We start from the raw sequence: 7,339 nt of genomic DNA, 5'->3' as shown, positions 1-7,339 counted from the left end.
TAATATTCGTAGAAGAGACGTCGCTCTCGTTCCTTTGCTTCGGCCGGTCACGATCCCCACGATCTCCGTGATTGGACACCTGCACATGCAAAGAACAACGCAAATACAAGCATAAAATCCAATAGATGCAATTATATATCAGTCAGAAAAGATATAACTCAACATCAATCATTACAAAAGACAATGAGAGTGGAACCATAATGATAGTCATCTATTATTGATAAACAACAAATAAGAATACAACCATAGTTCTGACGTCAAATCCTCCTTTGGCTGGGTGATCAACTACACAAGTCTTGCAAAGCTTGTTGGGATGGGAAACAAGCCTCTCTCTCCTTGGTGACAAGAATCTCCTCACTTAGATTTGGCCTTATGGATGCAAAGAAGGCTCTTGCAACTTCAATCTCTTGAACTCCTGGAACTCTTACTATCACTAGCACTAGCTTGCCCAAGGCATAGAGACAAGCTTTTATAGATAGAGGGGAAGGAGATAAGATCAATCACAATTTCCATGGGATTGGCTTTATCACTTAGAAGCTTCCATGAAAGGTGGCAAACCACTTCCCTTCTATGGAGATTCGAAGCCAAACCATCCTATCTCAACATGGATTCAGTTGGTGAATGGGTTAAGGAGAACCTTCGGAAGTTTGTTCGTTAAAAACTTTACCCAACTGGGTTGGCGCGAGTGCGACTCTGAGACAGAGCGCCAACTGGCGTGCCCTCTTTAGAGGATTTCCCCCATTGGCGCGGGAAGTACACTGAGGATCCGCGCTAATGTAAAAAGGAATGTTTTTATGGGTATACTGCAGGAGATGTCTTCAGGGCATATGAAGCTCACACTTAGAGGAATATAATGTAAGTGGTTTCAGTTTATGTCACTTCTCACAAGTCCTGGAATGAGTCCCCCAATGTACGGGAGAGGGGAAACAGGGACGGTGATAAACGGTGACAAATTACTGTGTAACAGATGCCCCCTAAAGCATGAGGCCTGAGGGGGAGAGAGGGGTGAAATGCTTTTACAAGAACATGCGTAGCTGAAAACACTGCCGGCGGAGAACCTGCGTAAAGAAGTACAACTGATATCTCAAGTACATGATATATGTGGTATGGGCGCAGCCATCCATAACAGAGCACACAAGAATCTAGATCCAAGGTATGGGCACAACCATCCAGTGAGGATCGATAAATAGACTCAGGCATGGTCGCAGCCATCCAGTGAATGAGTCATGTAATGATCATAATAAGCCACAAATCGCAGCCTCGATTCCAACAAACAAAATCCAGGGTCTTGCGCTCCATCTCGACCCGAACAGAGTACAAGTTCAGGCATGCGAATACATGAGTTGGAGTCGAACATGCATGAACATCATCTGATTACCAGCCAATAGTGAAAACTGTTAACAGACGCGAGAGGTACCACCAATAATGACAATGGCCCTCAAGGTACTATAGGTACAATCTACGGCGTGCGAATGAGTGAGCTGGAATTGAACACTCGTAGAATCATTCGATCGGAGGCCAATGATGAAAACCTCTCGTCGAACACGAAGAACCTGCCATTGAGGCATGCAAGCTCCAAGGCACCGGAAGGGAGTCTCTAGATCAGCTTCCTGGATAATGAGCTGAAGTCGACAGGAAGTGACCTCGATCAAAGGTGGGCCATAGTGTTTCCCACATCATTAACACGAGACAGAGGAAGAATGTTGTGGTGAATCAGAATTATGTGAGGTATCAGAGGGAGGTTGTAATTCTGTAGAGGTCAACTTCTCTTGAACATATCGGCGGCACGACAGTGGACTTGGCAGTATTTGACATCAACGGATCAAAGGTCATGGTGACGAGGCAATGAGTAGATGAGAGGTCAAACAGGATCACCCAAAACCCACGGAGGCAAGTGAAACGCGAGATGAGATGTCCCCACCTAGACACGAAAGTAGACAAGTGCCATGTTCAAGAGCGACATACTGCCGACACAGCAATAATTATGGGTCCATTTTCCCCACCATTTCTGGCAAGTACCCCAGTTATTTTTAACAAGCTTGACGGGGATAGCATATGCTTGTGAGGCGTCATTCCGACGGGATCCGATGTCATTAGGTTTTAACGAGCCTGAAAAAGGAAGAACTCGGCATCTTTTCATGTTTAGAGAGTTTGAAAAGACAACAGAAAAGAAAACTCTAGGGGTGTCCTTTTTCGTAAAGTTGTGTCTCGCGAGCCTGAAAAAGTATAAAACAATGCTCGAAAGAACCGCCCGATCATTACGATCGAGGAGTACTTTTCATATGTAGTGACATCGACCTAAAAAAGTAAAAAAGCGATTGATATCACGTCATTTCGTAACCATTAACGAGCTTGAAACGACAAAGACCCGACAATCTTTTGTTTTTTACAAAGTCGAAAAAGAGTTTAAAGACGACTGCCCCTTATTTCCATTTAACGAGTCAAGAGGGAACTCGACAATCTTTTCATCTTTAAACGGTCGGAAAAGAGCTGAAAGCAAACCTTAAAGTAACTTTTTTGTGTGGTTACCGAGCCTGAAAAAGTAAAAAATACAGCTCGTTTCGTCGCCTAAGTTGTACAAACACCTGTCACTGCACAAAAAGGGTGTAAAATCCATTTTCGACACAAATATATTCATAAAATATTCATGAAATGACTTTTTAAACCTATTGACGGTCAATTTTTTTTATAAAATGGGTGAAATAGTAAAAACAAGAATTACTTTTCACTTTTACCCTTTGAGAGTGACATTTGGAGCTTTTGGTGTGCGATCTTCAAGCGATAATCGCGACAAATCCGGGTGACCAATCGGAGCGCCGTCAGTGTCAGGTAAGAGGCCTCTTTCTCTGCTCCGTTTCCATACCTTTTTCATGCTTTTTGTTCCCTGATTGAGTCTCTGCAAGGAGGATTTCAAAATTTAGGGCCGCCCCCATTGGCGCGGGTATCCGGCACGGACCTGCGCTAATGGGGCGATTTTTCTAAAGGGGTCACGCTTATTGGCGCGACTATTTTGGAAACAGTCACGCCAACCGTGAAACCTAATTTTTCCTTTGAACTTTCCCATTTCATTTTAAATTTGTCTGGATTGTAGGCTTACTAGTGTTCTAATAATGATTTATCCATCCTTGTGGGTGCAGGAAAACAAGCAAAATGGTGGTGGAATGGAAAGAAAGGGAACATGATGCTGTAGATGCCTTGGATATAGAGGACGAGGGATGCATGAACGCCTTAAGAGACTGTGGTCTCAAGAAATTCTTCCTCACATCTTACCTGCGAGCTCAGCCCGAGCTATTGCAGTTCATAGTTGACACTTGGGATGTTGATGACCAAGTATTCCGCTTACGGGACCAAGCATTAGAGCTTGACGTGTCCGATGTGTATTTCATCACTGGGCTGTCACGGAGAGGGGTGAGGCCCATCTTGACCGGGAGTAGACCTTCCGGGGAGAAGATGAGTGAAGTGATGGACCGAGTGTGTCCAGGGGCACAATTTGGGAAAAACAGTGCCAAGGTGGATATCCCCACTACTCCAGACTTGGTTCTCAGGGTGATACTGTTCACCATCACTCGTGCAGCTGGGGTATAGGCGCCCCATGAGGTGAGCAAGAATCATCTGCTACTAGCGACAGGATGCCTCAACCCCACCATTTTTGACTGGGCCACAGCGGTGACCACCAATATCAAGAGGCAACTTACAAAGTCTAAGCGAGGAGGAGTGAAACAATTCGGGTACGGCTCAATTGTGGTGTCATTCTTCTTGGAACGATTACCCATTTTTCAGATTCAGGGAGCTATAGTGGTTGATCCATTGCCACGAGAGCCTAGGATGGCTCACTGGGCAGCACTGATGCTCAGAGGAGGAGGGGGCCAGCAGATGTCCTGGCGGCCCGAGTTCTTTATATGGCTCCGCCGTCAGCTGATTATGGTGGAGGATTGGCCATACGCGGGGACTGATTTCACGGAGATCTAGATCTTCCCCTGCTAGAGGGAGAGGAGTGGGACGAGGAGCTGGGTATGATCTCTTTGTTTTTTTGATGTTTTATGTATTTTTTTTTTGTCAATACATGCATGTTCTGATGACAGTTGTATGTATATGCAGACGTTGGCCCAAAGCGACCAGCTGGCTTGTCTCCCGTAGCGCGGAGGGTCCAGCCCGCAGCTGACCCTCAAGCAGAGGGCGCCGTGGGGGAAGAGCTAGTTCAGAATCTCGAGGGACTCACTCGAGGAATTCCAGATTACGCTAGACTAGCAGATGTGCCCTTTGCATACCAGAGGCACACAGTGGGGGTGCCGAGTCGTATCCATCGTTTGTTGAGACGATTGGTGCACACGGTGACGTGCTATCATGAGCACCATCGTGATTAGACCTCTAGGCTTCTTTTATGCATATTTTTTGAGGGACATGCCATCTCCGGATGTATCAGGGTGAACATGTATTATTTTTTGAACTATATAATGCACGTGGTGCAAACATTGTGACACACACACACACACACACACATATATATATATATATATATATATATATATATATATATATACATATGCCTATTTCTAGATGGATCTTTCACATGTGATGATGTGTTATATGCTATGCGAATATCTGACACAAAATGTAATCTAATGTATCAGTTGCGTAACAAACGGCCCATTGTGAAATGTATTTACACACACGCATATTTTATTTTTACACAAGCTTGAAAACACACATGATAATCACATATGCAAACTATGCTTGGAGATGATTTTATTTTTTATGCAAGCTTAAAAGCACTCACACACATGCAAACTATGCTTGAAAATAAAGGAACGGGCATGCCCCCCAGCATGGTGTCTCAATTCGAGGTACATGCCCCCCAAGCTTCAGTCCATTGAAAATGGAGTGAAGGTTGACATTACTGTTATTGCGCTCGAATTGCACGAGCTCTTGTTTCATTATTTTAACGAGGTTGACACAGGTAAAAGAACTATCCTCGTAACACTTTTTTTCGTTTTTTAATGAGGTCGTTACAAGATCAAAACTATCCTCGAGACACAAGCTTGAACCGGGAAGGACTCTGCTTGTTGGAAATGCGCATGCCCCCAGTGCAATGGCGCAGGATGAGGTACATGCCCCCCAAGCTTCATTGCGTTCAACAAAGTGGATGGAATGAAGCTTCACGAGATCTTAATTAAAAGACGTGATTGGAAAGGGGGAATTGTTTCATTTTTTAACGAGATTGACACAAGGTCAAGAACTATGCTCGGGACACTTTGTTTCATTTTTTAACGAGCTTGACACAAGACAAGGAACTGTGCTCCGACACCTAGTTTCATTGTTTAAGGAGCTTGACACAGGGAAACAAACTATGCTCCAATGGAACTTCACCATAATGAATAGGAAGTGGAGGCTCCCAAGAGTGCCACTCCTGATGGAAGGCCAACATCTTGGAAGTCAGGGCCCAATGCCTCCAGGACACTATGCACGATGGCGGCATCACTGGATCCAGACACGGGATAGGTGGCCACGTAGTTGATCTGTGATGGGGCAGATGCAACTGGTGGATGAAAACCAGGAGGGGATGACAACTGCGCAGGAGGCACCCGGGGATGGATGAACGATAATTGATCTATCGTTACTATTCTTCCATCGTGTGGAAAGCAAACCATGTGGAAAAGTGAAGAGACCAGGGCCCCCATGGCATAAACATAGTCACGGCCAAGGAGAAGATTGAAGTCTAAAGCACCTTGGATAACCGATACGTCTATATAGATGGTCTTGCCTCCCAAAGTAACAGGGAACTATGGAAGGATCCCTAATGGCTAACTAGTTCCTCCGTCAAAAGCCATCAGATTCGATGCGGCTGGCATAAGTTGTGGGGAACCCAAGGCTTGCCAAGTAGTGGTAGGCATAAGACTAACCGATGCTCCCTCATCCAACACAGTGCCAGGTAGTGCCTTATTATAGGCCTATACCGTGACCCAAAAAGGCACATGGGATGGAAGGGGGGAGGTAGTCAAACGACTCCAGTTGAAGGAAACGACTGAACTACTTGGTGGGGGAATCATATGATTGACCCCCTACTCTAAAGGAACTGAAGCAGGACTCTTGGGAGCAGCTGGGATAGGAGAGTCATTTCCAGACTCAAGAGAATCTAAGGAGACGAGAAGAACATGGGAGTGATGCTCTTCCAAAACAGAGTGATCGATGGGTGCTGAACTCAAATCGACACTCTTTCCAACCAATGGTTGGTCTGGAACAGGTTGGGCACAGCCAGGTTCGGGAAGAGGAGGCTGGACAAGAGAATAATATGAATCAATCTCTTTGTCAGCAGGGGAACGATCTGCGGCTACAAAGAGACGTTGATAACCAGCGGGAATGTTATAGACATTTTTGTGCCTTACAGCTCTAAGCATGAAATTTACATAAACCAAGGGATCCTAAGTCCCTAAAAGTGTTGTTCCGACCCCTAAAGGAACAGGGTCAACAAATTACAGCTTCTCCCAGAAGTTCTCCACCAGAAACTGCTCATAATTAGTCAAATCAGGATCATTTCAGCTGCTCCACTGGCCAGCTGCGTTGCATAGCACCCAAATACACTAGCTAGGTGCGTTGCAATGCACCTAAATGCACTACTAGGGTGCGTTGAGCGGGAAATGACAAATGGCAGTGCCATTCCGCGAGGTGGAAAGACAATGGAAGCTTCCAGAATCTTCCCCAATGACACTTGCCTCACTGAGTTCGACCAAGGATGAGTAAGAGGCTCTCAGTCTCCAAGTGGAAACAAGAACTGACAGAGAGAAGCCACTAGTCAAATCATAAGCTGACTCATCCTCTTTGCATACATCTATATATGGATCCCTCATCCCAGAGATCCAGAGGCTGGAATTTTGTACATTGCAGAGAATTGCTGTTGGTTTTGAGATAGATATCAGAGTATTGGGTGAAGAGGGGCTTCTTTGATGGGAGGTTGATGCTGGATCAGGAATCATCGGTTGTAACTCCTCCTGGATCTTCTTGTTATATCAATAAAACTATTTGAGTTTCTCCTACATGCTTGTGTATCATTGATGTTTGTTACATTTGTATGTTTAGCTTAAATCTGATCCTAAGCTATTTATGAATATAAATCCATGTCTTTGTGTAGTTTTCTTCTTCTGTGATCTTACAGGAAGTTGGTGAAGCTAGGCAAGTAAGGAAGCAGGTAGTTGGAAGCTGTCAAAGAGGAGAGAGATTGGATCAAAGGACTAGTGCAAGGCACAGGTTGGTTCATCCTATTCCTCTTCGTTTATAGTTCATAAAGAAGAATACAAAAGTAGTTTTCTCTGTTTGTTTCTAAGGTCACTGTCACACCTTAGTG

The sequence above is a fragment of the Pinus tabuliformis genome, chromosome 9 (assembly GCF_031772625.1).
Source record: "Pinus tabuliformis cultivar Carrire ecotype Pingquan chromosome 9, CPIR1, whole genome shotgun sequence".
Classification (NCBI taxonomy): Eukaryota; Viridiplantae; Streptophyta; class Pinopsida; order Pinales; family Pinaceae; genus Pinus; species Pinus tabuliformis.
Note: the sequence above shows the minus strand (reverse complement) of the source record.